Consider the following 23,102-nt stretch of genomic DNA (forward strand, 5'->3'; position numbering starts at 1 on the left):
GATGGAAATCGGTTGCTTCAAAGACTTAACGTTCCAGTGATTCTGTGATTGAGCCTTAGAACTGGGGAGGTCCAAGCTCAGCCTCGGACTCTCAGGAGTCCTGGACAGATCATCTAATTTCTTTCAGTCTGCTTCCTCTTCTATATGGTGATGATGATAGCACCACCTCACAGGCTCCAAGGAGAACGTATGTAGGGGACTTTGCTATTATTATTCCTTAATATTTACAATGTTTGTAGTGGGTAACCCTTGGTTGAGCCTCGCTAAGCAGAGAGACTCCTCACCAATGGACTGGCCAGTTGGCGATGAACTCTGGCCCTGGGAAAAAGTGAAATTAAGAGGAAGTTTTGGGTGTGGGAATGACCCTGGATTCCCCAGGACGTGCCCATGGTGCAAGCTCTAGCAGGTTCCCTGAAGGTGAAAAACTAGAAGTGCAAGGATGGACTGCAGACCTCCTGCCAGGTGACCAGACCAACATGTCAAACCGTCATTAGACAGATCACCAACGAGGGGGGTTTTTGGCCATGGTAACACATGAAGCTATGGAGGCAGAAGGAGAGCCGTGGGAGCAAAACACGACTGATCTGAAGGCTTAGAACAGTATGGACCCCCTTTCCTATTATATTGAGGACATGATGTTGGTTTGTGTGTGTCTGACTCATTGTGACCCCACTGGGAGTTTTCTTATTAGAGATACTGGAATAGTTTGCCATTTCCTCTTCCAGCTTATTTTACAGATGAGGAAACTGAGGCAAACAAAGGTAAATGATTTTTCCCAGGGTCATGCAGCTAGGACTTGTCTGAGGCTGGATTTGGACTCAAGAAGAGTCATACTGATTCCTTAAACATGAAACAAACTATTTTTGCTTTTGAGGCCCTTTACAACCTAACTGCCTTGTATAATTTAGCTCATGTGAATTTGTACTATACTAGACATATCCTTCCCCATCTTGAGCTGGCCAGCTGACATTCCAGGAATGAATTCCCCATTCATCTCTTCCTCTTGGAGACCTTACACAAGGTAGTGTGGCTCAGGCAATATCGCTTTTTGGATACCAGCAACTCCAATTTTACCTCCTACTGATATTGTGTGCATTTTGTATAAGTTCTCTGGAGTCGGCAACCTTTCATTTTTATCTTTCTATTTCCCGCATCTAACAAAACACCTGGCACATAGGAGGGGCCTAATAAATTCTTATTGTTTGATTAATGACAGAGGTAGACATAGGGAAAATAGAAAAGAGCCATATTATTTCAGGCTAGTGATACAAAGAATATTTTGCGTTGATGGGTCCCTGCGGGCTCTCTTTAGGTCACAGCGCTTGTGTGGTCGGTCTGCCAGCAGATAAGATTTACTTCCATTTAAAATTATTTGTACCCTGTTATGGGGCAGATTTATAAGAACTCCATTCCTTCAAGGTTTATAAAATGTTTTCCTCCCAACTTTGGAAGAGACAATGCGGTTAAGATTCTCTCCAGCTACCAATAAGAAAACTGTTGCCCAAGTTCACAAATACACTGAATTTTCCATTATCTTAATTCCTCCAACCAACTCTGTCTTGTGTCATAAAATGAGACCCAGGATTATGGCTGAGAGGGACCTGAGAGGTCTAGTCCAACCGTCTCATTTTAGAGCCTGCAGACATTTAATTAAATTGTATGAATTGGAAATCACTATAGAAAAAAGGCACTAATGTTGTGAAGGATTTGGAAAGACTTCTTGAAGAAGGTGAATATTAGCTGAGTCTTGAAGGAAGCTAGGAAGTAGAAATGGGGGGAGAGGGAATTCTAGGATAGCCAATGATGGGAAGAGAACAATCATGGAGTCGGGAGATGGAACATGATGGAAGGAACAGCAAGATGGCTGGATGCAGACTGTGAGGATGGAAGTAAGGCATATGGAGAATGAATACTTAAGAAGCATCTAAGGTAAGGAAGGCTTTAAAAGCCAAAAAGGATGTTCTTCTCGCCCAGGAAGAAGTAGGAGTCATTGGAGTTTGTTGAATAGAAGCCTGATATGGGTGGGCCTCCCTCCAGGAAGATTACTTGATAGCTGAGTAGAAAATGGATTGGAGCAGGGGGAGACGGGAGTTAGGGGAACTAATCACCAGGCTACAGCAGTAGTCCAAGTGTGAGTTAGAGGGTCTGTACCGAGGTGATGGCAGGATCAGGGAAGAGAAGGGGAACCTATCAAAGATATAGTGAAAATGGAAGTGGTGGGACTTGGTGACTGTACATGGAAGGGGAGAGTCGGGAGCTGAGGATGATGCTGGACGTGAGCCCGAGTGATTGGTGCCCTCAACTGGAATAGGAAAACTGAGGAGGGGGTTTGAGGAGGAAAATCATCAAATGAAAAGAAAATCAGTTGGGGGCTCCCAGTGTGGCTGTTGCTGGAGATGGACTCCTGAGCCTAAGGCCTGGGGGCTGACTCAGAATTCAAGCACTGATGTTCTTACCTTTAGGACAGCGAGGGTCTAGTGGAATGAGGTGGGACTTGCAGTCAAAGACCTGATTCTAGTCTTGGAGTTCTTATTAAATAACTGTGTGATCTTCAGCCAGTAATTAAACTTTTTTCATCCATATGTAGGTCTTCTTAAGCAATTAAAAACCTGACCTTCCACTAGTAATTAAACTTCCTTGCCATTTTTTTTGTCTTTTTAAGCAATTCAAAACCATTTATATATATGCCCCTCGTGCTAGATAGTAAGGTGACAAAGATGAAAAAGATCCAGACTCGATATATCCTTAAGAAACAACATCTATCTGTGGGCAAAATACCTGTTTACAGATCAAGATAGGGATATTGTATAGGTGAGATCTAGAAAAAGGGATTTAGGAAAATTTGATAAGGGAGAGAACCTTTTCAGCTGGGAGATCAGAGAAGATTTCATGGAAAATCAGTGTCTGAACAGGGCCTTAAGGAAGACATATTTCAATAGATAAGGATGAGGAAAAGAGTGAATTTTAGTTGTTAGAAAAACCTGGGTACAATACTCAAGGCAGGCGTCTGCAGGTTGGATGTAGGGAGCCCCAAGATTGGTTTGGGAACAGTGAATGAAAGGGTGAGGAGAAAGAAAGCGATGAAGGCAAATCGAAGCCAGGCTGTGGAAATCATCAGATGCCAGTTGAAGGAATCTGATTTTATTTCAGAGCTAATAGGGAGCCATTGACTTCTGAGTAGGAGATCTGACATACTCAGACTCTAGATGATACTGTCTGAATACAGACTGAAGCTGGCTGTTTTTACTTTCATTCCTCTTTATTTGTGTCTTCTTGTACAAAATGACTAATATGGAAATACTTTACATGATTGTACACGTATAACTTATATCTGATTATTTACCATCTCAGGGAGGGGGAGGGAAAGGAGCAAAGTAAGGAGAGAGAGAATTTTCATCTCAGCACTTTAAAAAATGCATGTAATTGGGGAAAATGTATTAAAACAAAAGCAATGTAATCTCCTTGAGGGCAGGGACAATCTGTCTTTTTGCTTTTTATTCACATCCCTAGTATTTGTTTATGTGCCTGATCCATAGTTGCCTGTTGACTATGCAATAAGAATTTTGTTTTGGTAGCAGTGGGGAGAGATTAGAAACAGGACTGTCCTAGAGGAAGCTATTGTTGTCCATGACCCGATAAGAGTCTGAACTGGGATGGTTGCAGTGTGAATGATGAGGGAAGGGGATAGATTCGAGAGAGAGTGGTGAGCTAAAAGTGAGAGCACTTGGTAGCTGAATGGATGGTTGAAGGAAAAGTGAGAGTCAAAGATGAGGTTGAAATTGTGACCCTGGATGACTGGGAAGATGGTCTCCTGAACAGAAATGGGAAAAGGGACGGGTTTATAAGGGAAGGATGACAAAATGGATCCAATGAGCTCAGTTCTGTGCACATTGAGTTTGAAGTGCTCCTGGGATATCTTAGGTGAGAATCTAGAAAGGGGGAACAAGGACTTGGGGGAGAAATTCAGTTTAAAGACTTAGATTTGGGAGCAAGTGCTTAGAGGTGATAATTACACTTCTGGGAGTTGACAGTCAGTAAGATGCAGAATACAGTCTGAGAAAAAAGAGAAGCAGGTCTAGGATGGAATCTTGGTAGTGGGGGGGGTGGTGGGGAGACGCCCACACTCAGGAAATGGAAGATGATAAACTAATTACAACATTGCTTGATTTTATACTTTCTTTTTTGCCAGACTGCCTAGCACTATGGCTCCTTTCTCTCTCTAGTTTCCTACATATAGAGCTGCATATTAACCATAATAAAATAATGAATAAGTAGTAATTAAGTTTTTTCATTGTGTACAAAGCTAGAACAATAGCAGACATGCTGTGCTGATTACTAACATTTTCCTAACCTGGGATTGTTTTCATTATTCAATCAGAATTAACTAATAGAAATCTCTGTATTCAATGGTAAAAGAGCTGGCAGTTGTATAAAGAAGCTTAACCAATCTCCCCTGGCTTGGTGCCCAATGCTCACGTTAGTTATTTGGCCATTTTTCCTTTAAAGTCATGAACATGATGGATTAAGGGAAACATGTCCAAAGTGACTCCTTTCTCTGCTTTGTAAAATTGTAATTCAACTGAGGCCCGAGCCGGGGAAACGAAAATCACATCTATTTGCTCTCTCTGCCTCCCACTTGACAAAAGGAGAATGGAAGCATTCGTTGTTCCCGGACGACCCAGGCCAGTGTGAGGTCGGGCAGTGGGGCTGGTAGGCAATGTCCTCAAGTGAAAAGCAGGGAATAAGAGGCCTGGGTCCAGTCGGGCCTGGTCAGCTCGGGGTGGCCAGAAGGAACAGAAGTAAAAGCTGGCAGTGGTTCTTGAGCCAGACCTTTACCAGTTGTGTGACCAGCCCAAGTATTTCACCTCTCTCAGTTCAACTCCCTTGTGTGTAAAATGGAGATGATAATTCCACACAGGGTTATAGTGAAGATCAAATGACATAACACAGGTAAAGTGGTTTGCAAACCTTAAATCACTCTGAAAATGCTATTACTACACTTATCAAGTTCATCATCATCATTGTTGTTATAGGTAAGAATAATAATTACCCTGAGCAAAATGCTTCAACCCTAACTCTGCATCTTAATTACCTTTAAAATGTGACTGATAATAGCTTTCTCAAAAATGTAGTGATTGGATGTATCCATTATCACACACTGTGTTATGGGCAAAACTTGAACCCTCGTCTGCTTGATCCCAAGAGGGCTGAATTGCTTATTCACTTTCTGTGATGCTTCTCCTTTGGTTATTTTTTTAGTCTACTTTTGCTGAAGGGAGCAGCCTCTTTATATAACTTCATAATTACATAAATCATCATTCTATGGAACGTAGACCGGACAGAGTGTATTATTTTCATAATAACTGCCTAAGAGGTAGGAAGAGCTGGGCAATTCAAGTTTGTAGGACTGTAGGATATCTTGATTTAAAATTTAGTCTTCTTTCTGCTATATCACACTGTGTGGGAATGATCAGTTTTATTCTATGTCTGCCTACAACTGTGATGTGCTAGCTCCCCAAATTGAGGCTTCCCATTATATAATTCACTTATATATAACTTTTAAAAAACATTTACAAAGTACTATCTTACTATTACTCTGTAAGATAGGTAAGGTAAGAATGATTATTTTCTTCCTTTTGTAAATTTAAAAAGCGAGGAAAAGGGTTTGGATTTGTTCAAGATCTGCCCAATTAATTAGTGTCTTTTGGGATACAAATTTAATGACTGCAAGACTAATTACGAAGGTTCAGGGAACTTCTTAGAAGCAGGGGAGGAGATCAGGTTCTACTATCTGTTTTTCTCACCTTTTAGCAGTACATGCTTTTCAAGGTGGGTTGATTTTTGTGGCAAATCAATAATTACACTAGAGAAAACTAAATAGACCAAGCATAAAACTTCCAGATCCAAGATATTATGGGGGAGAGGGGTGGAGAAGCAAAACCCTGCAGATGATGATAATTGTATATAATGTTTTTCCTAGATAGATGGTGATCTTTAGAACCCTAAACTAATGAAGAACTCCTTTGTAAACAAAAGCATTGCAGCTCCTGTGCTGGCTTGGTTTCTTGGACCCTTATAATTTAGAAGGTCCTATTAGGAGTTTTTGCTTCCTTGTTTCAGGATGGAAGCCTTAGGGGGTCTGAGGCAATAATTTTTTTGAGAGCGAGGTAGCTAATTTCAGGATCACAGGTTGCATAAAGTCTCAAGATCTGGGAGATTCCCTTCTCCATTTATCTTGAGCACTAAGGAACATTCCCTTCTTCTCAGGTAGATCTAAATCTCTCTAGCTGTTTGAGAGTTTGGACAAGGGGCTTCACAGTTCAGAAATGTAAGAGCAACCAAACAAGGTGTCTTCATGGTCTAAGAACATGAACACTCTCTAAACAATTTTTTTTCCCAATCATGCAAAGAACCTTATCATATTATTCATGTTGTAAAAGAATACATAGACCCAATGGAAAAAATACAGAAAGTAAAGAAAAAAATATGCTTCAATCTGCATTCAGACTCCCTAGTTGTGGATGTGGATGGAATTTTTCATCGTCAGTCCTTCAGAATTGTTGCTGAGAAGAGTTAAGTCCTTCATACCTGATGATCACACAATATTGCTGATACTGTGTCAGTGATTCTGCTCACTTCCCTCTCCATCAGTTGATGTAAGCCTTTCCAGGCTTTTCTGAAATCTGCCTGCTCATCATTTTTTATAGCACAGTAATATTAGAGCTTTATACCACAGCTTGTTCAGCCATTCTCTGATTGATGGGCTTCCCCCCAATTTTCATTTTTTTGTGCCTACAAAAGTGCTGCTACAAATATTTTTGTCACAGGTCCTTTCTCCTTTTTTGGATCTCTTTTGGAGGCAAACCTAGATCAAAAGGTAAGCACAGTTTTATAGCTCTTTGGGCATGATTCCACATTTCTTTTTTAGAATGGTTAGATCAGTTCACAACTTCACAAACAGTGCATTAGTGTCTCAATTTTTCTACATTCCCTCCAACATTTATTATTTTCCTTTTTTGTCATATTAGTCAATGTGATAGGTGTGAGTTGGTACCTCAGAGTTGTTTTTAATTTGTATTCTTCTATTCAGTAGTAATTTAGAACATTTTCAATATGACTATAGATAGCTTTAATTTCTTCATCTGAAAACTGTTCATATTCTATGAGCATTTATCAATTGGGGAAAGACTTGTATTCTTATAAATTTGAATCACTTTTCTACATATTTGAGAAATGAGACCACTATTAGAGACATTTGTTGTAAAAATTGTTTCCCAGCTTCAACTGTCTAAACTTTAAAACATTTTATACAGATGCAAGAAAAAAAAATAATATTCACTCAAGAAATTTGTTCAGCTTTGGGGCAGGAGTCTTGGGAATCTGAGATTTCACATTTAGGAGATGAATCAATAGGTGAAACTTATAGATTTAGAAAATGCTTTAGCTAATAACTAATCTACTTCATTTTATCTTTTTTATTACCAGGACCTAGTTAATATCTGGCACGTAGTAGGGGCTTACTATATTGTTGTTGATGGATGAATTGATTATGATGGAGTTTCCCACTAAATGGAAAAAAAAAAGTTAGTTTCTTTTAGATGAAACTCGGACAATTCTGGGGAGATTTCTAAATATTGGGTTGTTGAAGTAGTTTAGATAGCAAGATGTTATCTCTATTGTACTGTTGAGGAAACCAGGACTTAGGCTGAATGATTCGCCTCTGGTTATACTTAGCTTCCCAAAGTGGGAAAGATGGTATCATGGCAAGGCTGTCAATCAAATCAGGTGATAGAGGGGATCCAAGTGGGTGGTCAAAATTAGCTCCTGGCCATCATGTTTTCCAAGTGACTGGTAGAGGAAACCCAGCGCAGGGGGTAGCTACAAGACTTTTCATGAGAGCAGGACTTGGACTAGAATGTTGGCGTCCTTTTGCTCTCATGTGGGAATGCTTCTTCTTCTGCATTCCCAAGCATTTTTACTGCACAAAACCCATGTTTTGCAGAGGAAAGAGCTCTCCAGGGGTTCTGGTTTCTCTTTGTTACTTGGTCTCCGTTGCCTCATCTGTAAAATGAGTCTGACTGAGTGAATCCCGAGGTCCTTTCCAGCTCTGATCTCTTGTGGAATGGGGACACACGTGCAAAAGTCAGGCAATGCTTACTTCCAAGGAGTTTACAATCCAAAGAGGATGTGCAGAGGGCATGTATGCAGAAAAGTATAATGGCAAGTAGGTGCAAAAGAGAGGAAAGTCTGGGGGGGAGAGAGATTTTCATTTGGGGGTAGAGGAGAATCAGGAAGATCAATAAAGGATCTGAGTGGGAAAGAAGCTGGAGGAGCATCTGAGGCACATTATCATTCAGACCCATCTCATTTAGGCTGCATAGCTAGTGAGTGACAGATCCAGGAGCCAGATTTTGGGTCAAGGCTCATTCTCTAATGTTATTCTCTTTATATTTTCTGAAGTGAGAATCACAAGGGAAATTGAACACTGAACATTTTTTTTTTAAACAAAGGAACTGGCAAGTAATAGATCCGTATTTCTATGCTAGGGATGATCCAAGGGGATGGGCGAGGACTTAGGCCATTATCATTCTCTTTGATTCTAAATTTGCCAAGCAGAAAATTATAATCCCACTGGCATAGTTTCCCCACCCACTTTTCACATCCATTCTGGGATGAAAACCAAGAGAACGGTTTACCTGAACTAACTGCTTGCTTCCAGAATCCCAGAGACCCCTGCTGCAACTTCTGCTTTAAGACTGCCCCAGGAGGTTGCCATAGTAGCCCAGATAGGTGGCATGGGCCCAGGGACAGGCAGAAGGGGACAGGTGCGAGAGGTTATGGAAATAAAAGTGATCAGACTCTAAAGCTTGTCATTTTGTGCACTAGCTTAGTGTGTAAAATAGGGGGAGTCCTATGGGAGGTCAGAGAGAGGCAGTAGGTTGAGCAGGAAGCGTGCTGGATTAGATATCAAGAAGATCTGAGTTTGAATTCTGGAATTTGTGTGATTAGGACAAATCACTCGACAGTTTCTCAACTGTGACATGAGAGATTCCAACTTCAAGTCTATGATCCTATGAGAAGAGAAATGTCCATTCTAACTAAGAAGATCAGGGACAATTTCGGGGAGGAAATGACTTTGTTTCTAGGTCTTGAAGGATGCATTTAGCCTACCCTCTGTCCAAAATATCTCCTGCTCCCACCTTTCCTAGGGTTAGATGGATTAAAGATGATGTTTTCACTTGAAATATGAGTATTTTACCTGTTACTATGTTAAATTATCATTTGCATAGCTCAGTTTCCCAAAAGAACTAGAGAAATAATAAAGGGAAAGGGAGACAGGACAGGTAAAGTTTGCTGGCCAGAAAGGAGGTGATTGCTCATGGGAAAGCTGAGCCAATATCATAAAAATGACAGTTGTGGGGGCAGCTGGATGCTGGATGGCATGGTGGATAGAACACCAGACTTGGAGTCAAGAAGTCCTGAATTCAAATCTGCTTCAGATACTCAACACTTCATAGTTATGTGATGCTGGGCAAGTCACTTAATCCCAATTACCAGAAAAGGCACTCAGGAAAGACAATTTCTACCTAAACTGTTTACTTTTTCAGTGTCATAACAAATCAAACTACCAACAAGTATTTGGTAGACCTAGAAAGAATAAAAACAAAATTCATTCAGAAGAATAAAAAATCATAAATATCAGGGGAATTCATTTTTTTTTAAGTATGAAGGAAGGTGGCCTAGCACTACCAGATTTCAAACTATATTATGAAATAATAATCACCAAAACAATCTGGTACAGTTTAAGAAATAAAGTGATGATTAATGAAAAGATTAGCTAGACAGTACATAGTAGTAAATCACCGTAGTGATTTAGTGTTTGATAAATCCAAAGATCCAAACTTTTGGAGCAGGAACTCACCTTCTGCCAAAAATTGCTGGGAAAACTGGAAAGCACTTAAGATGTTACTTTTTATGTTGAAATCATATGCCATTTTGACCCTATTTTATTTTGGTAAATGGTATGAAATGTTGGTTTATAGCTATAAGTTGGTTTATAGCACTTAAGTAAATTAGGGGTGCATGGAAAAAGTTACCTGTCAGAACTATGGATAATGGAGGAGTTTATCACTGAACAAGAGACAGGAAGACAGGAAGTAAAAAGGGTAGTCCCATAAAAGATTGCCCACTATCACCATTACTATTCAATATTGTATTAGAAATGCTAGCTTTGGCAATAAGAGTTGAGAAAGAGATTAAAGGAATTAGAGTAAGTAATGAGGAAACCAAATTATCACTCTTTGCTGATGATATGATGATATACTTAGAGAACCGCCGAGACTCTACTAAAAAGTTATTAGAAACAATCCACACCTTCAGCAAAGTTGCAGGATACAAAATAAACCCACAGAAGTCATCAGCATTCTTATATATCACTAACAAAACCCTACAGTTAGAGTTACAAAGAGAAATTCTATTTAAAGTAACTACTGATAGTATAAAATATTTAGGAATCTATTGCCAAGGAGAAATCAGAGACTTGATGAGCAACGCTACAAAACACTTTCCACACAAATTAAGTCTGATTTAACCAATTGGAAAAATATTAAATGCTCTTGGATAGGGCGAGCAAATATAATAAAGATGGCAATACTACCTAAATTAATCTATTTAATAAGCGCTATACCAATCAGACTCCCAAAAACTATTGTAATGACTTAGAAAAAATAACAACAAAGTTCATATGAAAAAACAAAAGGTCAGAATTTCAAGGGAATTAATGAAAAAAAATCAAATGAAGGTGGCCTAGCTGTACCAGATCTAAAATTATATTATAAAGCAGCGGTCACCAAAACCATTTGGTATTGGCTAAGAAATAGACTAGTTGATCAGTGGAATAGGTTAGGGTCAAAGCACAAAACAGTCAATAACTTTAATACTCTAGTGTTTGACAAACCCAAAGACCCCAGTTTTGGGGATAAGAGCTCACTGTTTGACAAAAATTGCTGGGAAAATTGGAAACTAGGATAGCAGAAACTAGGCATTGACCCACACTTAACACCGTACACCAAGATAAGGTCAAAATGGGTTCATGACCTAGGCATAAAGAACGAGATTATAAATAAATTAGAGGAACATAGGATAGTTTATCTTTCAGACCTGTGGAAGAGGAAGGAATTTATGACCAAAGAAGAACTAGAGATCATTACAGATCACAAAATAGAAAATTGTGACATATCAAATTGAAAAGTTTTTGTACAAACAAAACTAATGCAGACAAGATTAGAAGGGAAGCAATAAACTGGTAAAACATTTTTACAATCAAAGGTTCTGATAAAGGCCTCATTTCCAAAATATATGGAGAATTGAATAAGAAATCAAGCCATTCTCCAATTGATAAATGATCAAAGGATATGAACAGACAATTCTTAGACAAAGAACTTGAAACTATTTCTAGCCATATGAAAAGATGCTCCAAGTCATTATTAATCAGGGAAATGCAAATTAAGACAACTCTGAGATCCCACTACACACCTCTCAGACTGGCTTGAATGACAGGGAAAAATAATGATGAATGTTGGAGGGGATGTGGGAAAACAGGGACACTAATACATTGTTGGTGGAATTGTGAACACATCCAGCCATTCTGGAGAGCAGTTTGGAACTATGCTCAAAAAGTCATCAAACTGTGCATACCCTTTGATCCAACAGTGTTTCTACTGGGCTTATATCCAAAGAGATACTAAAGAAGGGAAAGGGACCCACATGTGAAAGAATGTTTGTGGCAGCCCTGTTTGTAGTGGCTAGAAACTGGAAACTGAGTGGATGCCCATCCATTGGAGAATGGCTGGGTAAATTGTGGTATATGAATGTTATGGAATATTATTGTTCTGTAAGGAATGACCAGCAGGATGATTTCAGAAAGGCCTGGAGAAACTTACACGAACTGATGCTGAGTGAAATGAGCAGGACCAGGAGATCATTATATACTTCAACAACAATACTATATGAGGATCAATTCTAATGGACCTGGCCATCTTCAGCAATGAGATGAACCAAATCAGTTCCCATGGAGCAATAATGAACTGAACCAGCTACACCCAGCGAAAGAACTCTGGGAGATGACTAAGAACCATTACATTGAATTTCCAAACCCTCTATTTTTGTCCGCCTGCATTTTTGATTTCCTTCACAGGCTTATTGTACACTATTTCAGAGTCCGATTCTTTTTGTACAGCAAAATAACGGTTTGGTCATGTATAATTATTTTTATTTAATTTATACTTTAACATATTTAACATGTATTGGTCATCCTGCCATCTGGGGGAGGGGGTGGGGGAAAGGAGGGGAAAAATGGGAAAAAAGGTTTGGCAATTGTCAATGCTGTAAAATTACCCATGCATATAACTTGTAAATAAAAAGCTATTTAAAAAGGGGGGGCATTGAAGAGAAAATTTACCCACTTAACAGCTTTGTCCAAAATTTTACTTGTTTTCTATATTCCTATTGTACAGTTTATTAGTAGAAGAACCGAGGCTGGAACCAAGATCTTTTCTTTCCAATGCTATGCCCTTTGCCTACTTTCTTTAGTCTAACAGATAACATTCCTTCCTTAGCTATCTTTACGTGGAATCTGGCCACATGAACCCACAACTATATTGTGAACCATTGTCATCAGGAGGCCCTTTGGTTCACGTAAAAGGTAAAGTTTAAATACGTGCCCTTAAAATAAAGTGCCAAGGAACTGCGACATTTATACAATATTTTAGTAACAAAGCAATTCAAGGGAAAATATCTCGACAAGCTTCCTTTCCTGGCACAAAGAAATTCCTCATGTCCTGTAAGAATTTGAGGCATGGTGTCTGACAATCTACTGGACCAATAGAAATGTACATCAGGATAACATGATCAAATGGTTCTGGAAATATTTATGGCAAGATGTGATAAATGCTCACTTACAGCCTGTCTCCCTTGATCTTCTCTAGCAGGGAACGTGGTTTCTATGTTCCAGGAGAAGGAGGAGAAAGGTTTGGGGGTTTACAAAGGAGAATAACTACTAATAGAAAGGCAAGAGAGTCTAGGACAGAGATAGCAAACACACATGACTGTATTCAACCCACAACACTCTCAAGAGCAGTCAAACTACATTAAAATATAATTGGGAAACACTTAACAAAATAAAACCACGAGAAAGCAAAGATAATGTCAATATATGGTTTTCTAAGTCAATGTACACCCACAAAGATTCTAATACATACAGTTAAGTAGCTCCTAATTCTGAGTTTGATATCATTACTTTAAAACAATGGTCTCCATAGTTCTTTGATTTCTGTGTCCTATTAGCTTAAAAAAATGAAGGCATGCTCCCAATACTGGATTATCTATTTGCTTATTTATCGATTATGTGTGTACAACTATACTAATAATGTACACAATAAAATGTAACAAAAATAGACATTTTGAAAGAATGAGATGAAGATGAAATAATATTTCATCCTAGAATCAAAAGAATCTACTGTTATTTATCAAAAAGAGGAAGAGCATGGTCAGCCTTTTAGGAAATTTCCTTTGTTATCTATGTGGATAATGAATTGGAAAGAATGAAATCTTGAGACAAAGAGACTAGTAGGCTGTTGTAAAACTTCAGGCAAGAGGAGATAAAAGCTTAAATCAGGCTGTTGTCCATAAGAAGAGAGAGAACAAATATGAGAGAAGGAACACTTTTCAGAATAAAACTCAGGGGCTTATACAGGAAGCCACTTATATTGAAATATAGTTATTAAAAAACTCATTAAGATCTCTGGAGCCCATATTGAGAATCCCTTATCTAGATTAAGTTAGTATGGTTTTAGGGAATGTAAGGAAACTGACTGGATGCATATTTCCAAAAAGAAATGCTGTCTTTTTAATTTTTGTGTCCTAAATGTTGGACAAGATTCTTAAATATCACTTCCTCTATCACTCCAACCAATCCCAGAGCTTTCAGGTACAATGTTAAATATTTGTCCCATTTGTCCCTAAAATTCCATTCTTTCTATTGCCATCTCAGTCTAGGCTCTTGTGGGATTATTTATAATCTTCCAATTGGTTTTTCCATTTCCTTTTGCCTACTACAATTCATCTTAAACATTTCCAACTAAATGGACTGGGCCCATGATTTCATTGGTATATCAAATGCCCAGTGAGGAAATTCTCTCTACCAATGCAGATTGCCAAGCTCTATATTTTATGATCTTAGAGAGTTTCTTGGAGCAATGACAGTATGTGTCAGAGAAAGGGCTGGTTTTCCTCACTCCAATATCAAATCGCTATTCTGTATAGCCTAATTCTTCTGCGGTCAGTTGAGAAAGCTTCCTAAAATATGCATTTCATTATTTTAATTCAAGGATTTTATTCAAGGATTTAAGGAACTTTCCTCAGTTCATATGGAAAATAATCCTTGAATACCTGAATCATTTTTGTATCATGATGAAAATTAGGAGAAAGACAAATTCAGGCTTCTCTGTTAAGTGAGTATCAAGGGTTTCCCTCCATTCCTCAAATCCTTGCTGCACTGGGTTAAGGCAGGATGTTCAGGGTAATCATAATTATAGAAAAAGTTCAAAGAACTCCCATTCTAGTGCATATAAACTTCATGACAGATGAGGTAGGAATCACAAAGAGTCAAAACACTTAATTGAAACAGAATAACAAGGTAAATAACCAGAGAAAACCCAAGTAGAGAAACTCTTTTGAGCATTCTTATATATCCATGGATACTATTTTCTTGGAAAACTCACCTTTTCTCCTGTGGAGGTAGATGTGGTCAGGAAAGGTCATTTAATTTCTTAATTTATCTTGGGGAATATCCTGAAACTTGTGGATTCACATCTGGCACCAGAGCCTAAGGATTCTGGTGAGATACTTGGGCTTGGAGACATCATTAAAGATTCATTAAAAATCTTTCTTTTCTATATTCTGATTGAAGAATGGTTGTGCTCTATCTGCCTCTACTTTCCCCCTCCCCACCTCTGACCCATACATTCTTTGTTCTGCTTTTTAAACCTCTCAGTTCTCAGAAGATTCCCCATCAGTTAGGATGCTTGCCTTCTTACAGGACCATGATTTTATATCCAAACACATAGCCTTTTGGGAAATGTAGTCCAGGGAATTTTTCCAAATGGGCCATGTTCTCTTGTCCCCAAACATTATGAGAGATAAAGATTTTTCTTCTTAGCTTCCCCACTAAATGTGGTCAGGAAATAAAGGAGCACAAATTACATTTCCAGCCTATTCCCGGATAAGAAAGGAAGCTGGACTTAGTAATAAGCACTTCTGCTTTTTGAAGTCCTGAGCCTCGTTCCAAATTTCTTGCATTTGAATTTCTCTTTCACTGTTTTCTTTGAACCTGAAGGAGTCCATGTATGTTAGGAAAAACACTAATCCATGCTACAGCAGAGGGGGAATTTACTTTGCTTATTATAATTTAGTATAGCAGTTCTTGACTGAGTGAGCTTACCATCATTTCTGAAAGCAAAAGGGCAAAAGATGGAGGCAAACTACCAAATCTTAGCCACGGGTCTGAAATCCTTCTAGGGGTCACATGTCGCTTATGCAAAAGGATTCTGAAGAAGACTTATCGGAATCTCTGCAAAGTATGAATTCTTGAATATTTGAAAAGAGAGGCAACTTAATTACCTTCATTTACATACAGAAAGGGAACCAATGGTAAGCTCAGTTTTTTAAGATTAGATGGTCTGGTAGATGTTCTTTAATGAACCGAGAATAATATATATTGTTAGCTCATTGATTTTTCACAGTTAGGGAAAGCTTGGCTGCTCTTAAACATACTTGAAATGATTTTGTATCTTGTGATTTTTACCTGTGTGAATAGTGTAGTTTTTAATACATACCATCATCTTTTTACACTTTATTTGCTGATTTGATTTAGTTGCTGATTTGGTGAGTTGCTCACCTGGTGGCCAAACTTTCAGGGATCCCCTTGCCAAATTTGGCCAGATTGGCCCTCAGGCACCGGACCTAGGGCCTCTTTGAGGGCCCAGACTTGAAATCTCTTTAGTAGCTACCAAAGTTTATATGCCTCTAGTGTTGCCTCTGAGCAGCCAGGGTCACCCTTGCTCTTGCAGTCAAGATGGATCTACAATGGGTGAGGATCACAGCTAGGTGCTACCATGGGGCACAGATCACTGGGCCTGGTCAGAAGAGTTCCAGTATGGCCTCAGATTAGACTCTGGACAAACCACATAGAGTCTGTTTGCCTCAGTTCCTCAACAGAAAAGTTAGTATGATAATAGCTCTTGTAGGATTGGAGTGAGGACCAAATGAATTATTTGTAAAGCACTTAGCATAGAGCAGCTACCATATGACTCCTTATTCTCTTTCTTCCTCCCATCTATTTAAGGTTCTCAAACCCATAAATCTTTTTTTCTTTATTAAGGCTTTTTATTTTTCAAAATATATGCGTGGACAATTCTTCAACATTGACCCTTGCATTCCAATTTTTTCCCCCTTCTCCCACTCCCTCCCCTAGATGGCAAGTAGTCCAATATATGTTAAACATGGTAGAAATATATGTTAAATCCAATATATGCATACATATTTATACAATTATCATGCTCACAAGAAAAATCAAATTAAACCAGGAAAAAATAAGAGAAGCAAAACAAAATGCAAGCAAATAACAACAGAGAGACTGAGAATGCTATGTTGTGGTCCACACTCACTTCCCACGGTCCTCTCTCTGGGTGTAGATGGCTCTCTTCATCACTGAACAATTGGAGCTGGCCTCTCTTGGAATTATCTCATTGTTGAAAAGAGTCCTGTCCCTCAGAACTGATCATCGTATAATCTTGTTACTGTGTACAGTGATCTCCTGATTCTTCTCACTTCACTCAGCATCAATTCCTGTGAGTCTCCCCAGGCCTTTCTGAAATCCTCCTGCTGGTCATTTCTTATAGAACAATAATATTCCATAACATCCATAGACCACAATTTGTTCAGCCATTCTCCAATGGATGGGCAGCCATTCAAATTCCAGTTTCTGGCCACTACAAAGAGGGCTGCTGCAAACATTTTTGCACATGTGGGTCCCTTTCTCTCCTTTAAGATCTCTTTGGGATCTACGCCTAGTAGTGACACTGCTGGGTCAAAGGGGATGCACAGTTTGATGGCCCTTTGGGCATAGTTCCTTCCTGTTCTCCAGAATGGTTGGATCCGTTCACAACTCCACCAACAATGTATTAGTGTCCCACAACCCCATAAATCTTGAAGACTGAGAAAAAATTAGAGTTCTTATTTGAATCAAAAATGACCCAGTCTTGGGTGGAGGGGGTAAGAAGTCCAGACCAGGTCAGAGTCTGGGATTAATAATTGATTCATTCTGTGGGGAAACACTGGGGAAGTAGCAGTTAGTTAACATTCAAATTCTTTACTAGGCAGAAAAGGGACTTTGAATCTTTATGTCAAACTACCTTTTGACCTGGTAACTCATGAATTTTAAGCCTTCTGGGAGGTTCCTGAGATCCTAATATACACCATACTATCTTCAGTTTCTTTCTCTGTAAGGATTTCTAATACTATGTATGATTCTATAAAAAAAATATTTATAGAAGTAAGCACAAATTTTTTCTGGGTTGCATTTGTTTTTCCTTTTTCTTTTTTTAAAATTTAGGATTTATAGCCTATCATTGCTTATTGTCTTATACATGGAAATACTAAAATATAGAGTAGTTAAATGATTTAGCCAAGGTCATAAATGAACCGAGCCAGATCTGGAAACTAGCTGTGCTGACTGGTGTTCTCTTTCTAATCATTAGACAACACTTCCTAAACTAGAAACATATGATGGGTTATGTTTAAAAATATCTCAGCAAGAGTCGTGCGGTCTTAGCTGGGTGTTACTAAAATCAATGGAATTTTGTGGGGAGAAAGCTAACATGATAGAGGGGAAAACGGAGATTTCGCTTCCATAAACAAAATGAACTAATAAATGAGTTGAGGGAAGAGAAAAGGCCCAAGCTCTTGTAAAACTAAATCAAGGAGCAGCATCTGATAGTGCTGCTAGATGGGAAGGAAGTCCTAAAGAAGAGAGCCAGGGAAGGAGGCTCTAACTGGGTCCTGAGATTGGAAGAAGATACCCCAGAGACACAAACTTGGAAAATGACTTTCAAAAGTCTCACCAGTGAAGCAGCCACCACAAAGCTTAATGAAGGCATCTGTGAAGACTTAACCGATTTCCTGGGGTCTTGTTGCCAAGCTGTCTTAATTGACATGCTGTGATTTCCTTCCAGATTAGCTTCCAAAGCTTTTGATTTAATAGAAATATGACTTAAATGAAAAGCAGACTGTAAATGGGGATTTGGGCTGTTAATAGGCCAGTGTAACCCCTGTACCATTTACATACATTTACATTTCTCAAATGCACATTAGCATATATTGAGTGATATCATTGAAGGCTTTGCTTGGGATCCATCAGCATGCTAATAAACATAAAACTCTCTCAATGTCCAAAGAGTCATTGGCTTGACCTCCTTAGTTTAAACTTGGAGAACTTTTTGGAGACGAAGATTTTATGAAGTAAACTTTTTTAGCAGAGGAAAATTAATTATCGCTTATTTAGCCATTATAACACATTTGAGATTTCATGCTATTTACGGACTTTTGTCAGTACTTGAGATCCTCTGTTCATCTGAGATGCTCAAGAAGAGCAAAAATAGCGATAAGAAGAGTATTGGCCAATATGGCTGAATATTATCACCCGCAGGAAAGCTTCTGCCTAGGTCCTCTATCCACAAGGGCGGGTCAGTCCTTTCTACCTCGGAGCAACATCTGGTACCATCCTCAGCCACTGGATTGATAGGTTCTGTGTTGAATCCTCCTGTCCCAAATATAATGGGCAGCTTCAGGCAAGTAGAAGCTTCCATCTTCTGAGGTCTTCAGGAGGGAGCAGAAGGCCAGTCATCTGGGATTTGTCCTTTATTATTATTATTAAACGAAGCCTTCTATGTATAAGACATAAGATCTCTCTCAAGGCTCTTATGTTCTGATAGTGTGGGGGTCACACAGACCCAGGTCCCAAGTTCTGGCCACGTGCGGTTTTTTCTGTCGTGCATCGGCCGCTCGCGTGGGAACCACGTGGACAGGAAATGTGCCCACATCTGGCTGCCACCTGGATGGTCCCTTTGTGTCCCCCTTGGCGTGGCCCTGTACCAGGAGGCAAGGCCAGGGGAAGCCTGGGGGAGATGGCGGGGGGAGCGTACGAGTCAGAGTCCAACAGGTCTGGTTGGAGTTAGGGCAACAGATGGGGGAGTAGTCTCACTTTAGTCACCTTGGCTTTCCTCCTTCACGCTCCCCTATTTCTCAACAATACGAGGCTAGAAGGTGAGAGACTTTGAACTAGTGCTACCCCTAAATAATGGGTGACTATGAATAGCCAGGACGGTAGATAGCGTGCTGGCTGAGTCAGGAAATCTGGTTCAAATATAGCCTCGTTTCAGACGTTTACCAGCGGTGTGACTCTGGATAAGTCCGTCTGCCTCAGTTTTCTCACCACAGCTGTTGTGAAGAGCAGACGAGGCGTTTTTATTTGTAAAATGCTTGTTCTTTTTATTTTTACAATTAACAGTAATAACAAATTCTTTCACTTTTCAAGATCTCAGTTTTATTGTTTAAAATGTTGGGAGTTGGCCTAGTAATCACCAAGGGCCTTGCAATGTCCAGAAATCACATGACTGCCTTTTCTCCTTCAAGTTAGACAAGGAGGACTGGGTTTCCATTCCAGCTACTTAACTCCAACATGAGCTTAGTCAAGCCACTTAATTTCTATGGACCCCAGTTTCTTTACCTGCAAAATGAGGGTGCTGGATTAGATGATCTCGAAGGTCCCTTAGAGCATCAGACCTGTGTTTCCCTTCCCTCCATCTTTTGCTCTTGACCGTAGCCTTAGTTTTTATAACTTTAATACCCAATGTAGCCCAAGCCTAGCTTGCTCCTGAAAAGTGGCTGAGTCATGCATCAGTCTTTTCTCCATACAACCTAATCACCAGGCTAATTGTCTGTGTTTTCTAGGTGAAAAAAGAGAAGGACCTTGTCTCTGGGGAGACCCATCGGGGGAGGGACTCCCTTTTCCATCTCTACTAGTTTCCCTTTGTTTTTTGAGTCGCCAGAGTTCCTTAGGAAGCCAAACCACACAAGGGTTGTGGGCCAGTTTGTGTTTTTTATTCCACAGTGACCAGGAAAGGAGAGAAACCTTAGTGGCAAACAGGTGGGAGCAGAGAAAGGGAAGGACAGGCCAGTATTGAGGGGGTGAGGAAGAAATAGAGTCGGAGAAGGGAATAAGTTCCCAGGTCTTTCCATCATCAGAAGTTCCCAACACCCCATTAATCTTCAGTCCCCAGTGATCCTCACTTCCCCACTCCTGAAGCTATGTCCTGGTCCCTTATCCCCAGGTCTTCCATTAATTCTGTTCCTTGCTCCAACAGGGGCTTGGTGCTGAGGGAAATCCTCACTCTCACTATTTGGTGGGTGGTGAAAAGAATCCCAGTGTATTGCAGATGCCCTGGACTGGAACTCTGAAGAGGTTTTCCCAAAGAGACCTCGTTGCCCAACGTGCTTGGGTTTTGCAGCACTGTTATCACATCACAAACTGCAGCAACATTAGGAGTTAACTATGAATCTGAGGCTCGGCCTAGGAACTTTCCACATTGTTTCCACGGGGAAATGCCTCACTTTCCAAATGACTGAGATCCAAGTGGATTTTTGATCACCCTGTTGTAAAATGGGGATAGTCTAAAATTACAGGGATCACATAAAGATGACTTCCTGCCTATCCCACTCAGAAATCTTTGGGGCTACATCTTTCCATCTCTTTTCCAGTTTATGCTTTACCTTTCTGTGAAAAATTTTTCTACATATTTTGCTTTTATCTTCCTTCCTGGAGAGTACTTCCAACCTGAGGCTGGCCGGCAGCAAGACAGTGAAATAGGAACCATGGGAGATTAGAGCCTGATAGATGTTAGAGCTCACTCCCTCACATTACAGATGAAGATTGAAACTCAGGCAAGGAGAAACTCCTTTTCTAAACTGATGGAGAGAAAGGAAGAATAAATCACAATGTTTTCTGGAAATCAAAAGGCCCTTGATAGTTACTCCAATTCCCTTAGTCCAATTCTTAGATTTTAGTGATGTTGAAACTGATACCTGGAAAGGAGAACTCATTTATTATTACTATTATTAATATTACTATAATCAGTGTGGAGAAGAAGGTTACATGAGCACTCAGGATTCACACCTGAATCCTACAATACTGAATTCAGTGCCCTTTCCATTACCCCATCCTGTTTTTTATTAAAGTCCAGTCTCCTTCCAATTCAGTCTTTTTCCTTTCCCTCACAGGAGAAATTCGACTCCCCTGCTTGCCATTTCTTTATTATTCTTTCCCTTCTGCCCTCCCTCGGGAATCAGGGCTTTTGTGATCTTCACTGAACACCCTTCTTTTTTCATCTTGGTATCACAACTGGACTCACTTGCCTTTGCTCAGACCTTTGCCAATCTATCTTTGTCAAAACTTGTTGGACTAAAAATCCTTTTTCTTCTTGCCTCAGTGCTGTGCCAACTAACTATTCCGAGATAATCTATTAAAGGGTTTAGGGCTGAGTCACTCCTCCAAGATACTATATTAGCATTTCAATGAGGCAGTCTATATTTGGGCCAACAGCTTTGATCCTGGGGTCTGACGACCTGCATTCAGAATCCAGATAGCTACATCTCTTAATTTCTCTGCCCCTCAGTTTCCTGATTGATAAAACAAGATTTAGAGAGATCATCCAGCTCTTTGAAATGATGAAAGGCCTTCTGAAAATAATTTCCTAATCCAAAGGGATGACTCTAATATGGTGAATTCTACTATCTGGGGAAAGAATTTGGTTCGGCGAGCCCCAAATTATATCACTTTAGCATATATTCTTCTTAGGACCAGGTCTGACTGTCTTCTGCTGCCCTCTTTTTCAGTGACCAGACCTAAGATGAAAGAGGGTGGAGATATCCAAGCAGAAACTTATAATCATAAATGTTAGAGCTAGAAGGCATTTTATGAGCTGACGAGGGAGAGAGCATTAACAACAAGGGAGGCATCTGGAACCGTTTCATAAAGGAGCTGAACCTTAAAGGAATGAAAAAAGGTTTGGAAGCAGAGCAGTCCACTCCAGGCACAGGAATGGGTTGTACCGGGGCAGAGAAGCTCAAGACCAGAGTTGTGCTGGAAGAGTACGTGGAAGCCCAGGTGGGCTCGAATGCAATTTCCTAAATTCAGAGAGAAAAACCAATCTGAAAGTGACCTCGGAAGCCATTTGGTCTAAGCCCTCCATTTACAGATGGGGAACGTGAGGTTCAGGGAGGTTGGTTAAGTGATTCCAAGCAAGGTCAGAGAGCCAGGAACCTTCAATGAGTCTTCTAACTCAGCATTCAGACATGGGACAAGGAAGAGGAGTGACATGACATAGAACTGGAAAACAGGTGATGGATGGCCTTCTGTGCCAGGCTGAGGAGTTTTTATTTAAGCCTGAAGGCAGCAGGGAGTAGCACTGTCAGACCCTCTATCCATAAGCTTTTTGTTTTCTTAGTTGTGTAAAGGATAGACTTGAAAAGGAAGACAATGGAAGGCTAGAATTCAGGAAGGAAGGTAATGCTGAGGTAGTGTCCCTGAAAACAGAGGAGGCAATTAGTTTTTACTTCTTTTCCATCTTGATGAAGACTATGGAGCTGGGATGAAGAATCTGGGCATCTTAAGAAGGTTAAAAAAGGTTTGGTTGTTGAAATATGTTAATAATCATAGCAATAATTCAGATTTACTTCTTCACTAAAAACATGCTCAGATCTTCCTGATTCTTTAAAATAAAACCAAACCAAACCAAAATCTCATATTTGGTCTTCCATCTTTTCGGGTTACCATCCTTTCTCTCTCTTCTTTACTATAATCAGACACCTCTTCCCCCCCGAAGGAAGTTTCTATTCCCTCTCTTTTTTTCATACTCTTTTCAGTCCTTCACCCCTAGATTCTAGTCCCATGACTTCATCAAAATTGCTCTGTCCAAAGTCACTAATTA

The sequence above is a fragment of the Antechinus flavipes genome, chromosome 6, assembly GCF_016432865.1.
Source record: "Antechinus flavipes isolate AdamAnt ecotype Samford, QLD, Australia chromosome 6, AdamAnt_v2, whole genome shotgun sequence".
NCBI lineage: Eukaryota > Metazoa > Chordata > Mammalia > Dasyuromorphia > Dasyuridae > Antechinus > Antechinus flavipes.